Raw genomic sequence first — 2,181 nt, 5'->3', positions numbered from 1 at the left:
TGTGTGTGTATATGAAAGGAGGAAGTAGGGCCAAGAAAAGACATTTTCATTATTGGTGGTGACAAATCATATATATATGTTCCTCATCAGTTTTCTGAAAAATAATAAGGCATGGCATCTCTCATTTATTATCATGGTGTATGATTCCATTTTGAAGTAGTGAATTGAAGTTTTCAAGGTGTTATGTGGTGTAGGGAGAATGACGTATCACGTATCCTTTAATTCAAGCAAGACGCGCGCGCAGAACGTAACTATAGCACAATTTGGCTGCATTACGTTGTAGCTAGGATTCTAACATACAATAATGCTATAATAGTATTAATAGACATTACCTGGCGAGAGTTTTGGTTTCAATGGTTTAAAAGGAAAATAAAATGGAACACTTTTAATTGATACCGATGGATATTTTCGTGCAAAACATTCATTTGTTTACTATGTAGAAGATTCAATGAAAAATATTGGAGAAAAAATGGAGTACGTGGAATTAATAAATATAGTCCACACATAGTATGTATTGTGTCCACATCTCAACGGTGGAAATGATTCACACACACATCTTTTTAATTTTTGTCTTCTTTTCTTTATAAAATAAGATTTCAGTGATGGGTCAACAAAAGACAGATTGTTCAAGGATAGCAACAACCCTAGCTAGGGAAATGCACTGCGAACCTATACAATAACTAGGGTTATAAGGTAGTGACCAATTGACATTATTGAACATCCTCGACTGCGTTCCTATTATTTTGACCATACATGTATACTATATAATATAATATAATAACCGCAAAGGAACAATTAAGCAAATAGATAAAGACAAAAGGTCTTTACGTACCTTTGTTTTTGTACGTACGGGTCCCATGTTGCTTTCTTCTTCTTTTTGTTCTAATCTTTTCCTATACTCCATGTATTTCTTGCAAGAATCAAGAATGTAAGAAGCATGTAATTTTTTGCTTCGAATATTAACGATTGATCTAGACAATAATTGTTGATTGAGAGGTACAAAAATTCAATAAATAAGCTTGCTCGGATAATTAGATAACAGTGCAAACTTTAACTTAAGAGTAGTTTATGTTCAAATTTTGGGTTTTTCTTGATTAACAGACAATAAATAGGTGTTTACATTTAAAATTAATGTTGAAATACTGTCGCATAAAATTTCATATTAAATAATAATGAGAAAATTGAATATTATATAAGTGTGAAAAAAATACACAAATTTGAGTTTTAAGATTTTAAATTAAGGTATCATGTCAAAATCATTTATATGATTTGCTTTGTAATTTATTGATATAACACGGTTTATTCCCTCAATACAATTGAGTCAGAAGAAGAAATGTTAATTAGTATCTTTAAAGAGAAATTATTAAGTATTCTATGGTTAAGGATTCAAAAGTGAGCCTTTATTGGAAAAAAAATGCACTCTTCATGATTTTTAATGCAACCGTAACATAAATTTTAATAAAACTTGCTGCTTATAGTTTTTAACTAGTATCATTAATGCACTGGTTATCAGTAGCAGGACCATAGAAGAAATTAATTTATGCTTCTTACACTCAATAGAAACGTGAACAATTTACTAATGTGTTTAAAAACTCGTTGAGAATGAAATAATCATGTTTTAAGACGTGAAATATATAACTATTAGATTTTACAAATCACATCCAAAATGTGAAAAATTACTCAAAACCTGAAACAGTTGACATTCAAGACGCAAACTCTAGAACATGGTGCAACATTGGCTCTAATGTGCTACTATAATCTCAAACGAAACAATAATGATGGTGAGATGCATGGGAACCAAATCATTTGTCTCCGAGTCTTCTTTGTCTCAATTAAAAAGTAATATGTAAAAGAGACTAACAAATAAAGGAGTTACTTTTAACCACATATCACATGAAGATAAAATCGATGTTAAATAAAGAACAAGAATTAATCAATGGCGATCGACTTAAAAAAAAGAAAATTGAATAATGATTATCAAATTACTATCTTCTTTTTATTTTAGCTTTTTTTTTCTTCAAAACAATCAATGTTTCAGAATTTTTCAAAATCTAAATAATACATTTTTTTTTCAAATATACCTTTATTTAATACTTACTACTAGTCATACAAGTATCAATAACCAAGATATTAAATAAGAATATTTTAGTCTAAACATAATAATTTTTAATCTCATTAAAT

Source organism: Glycine max, chromosome 18 (genome assembly GCF_000004515.6).
Source record: "Glycine max cultivar Williams 82 chromosome 18, Glycine_max_v4.0, whole genome shotgun sequence".
Classification (NCBI taxonomy): Eukaryota; Viridiplantae; Streptophyta; class Magnoliopsida; order Fabales; family Fabaceae; genus Glycine; species Glycine max.
The sequence above is the reverse complement of the archived record's forward strand: the minus strand, read 5'-3'. Positions refer to the sequence as shown.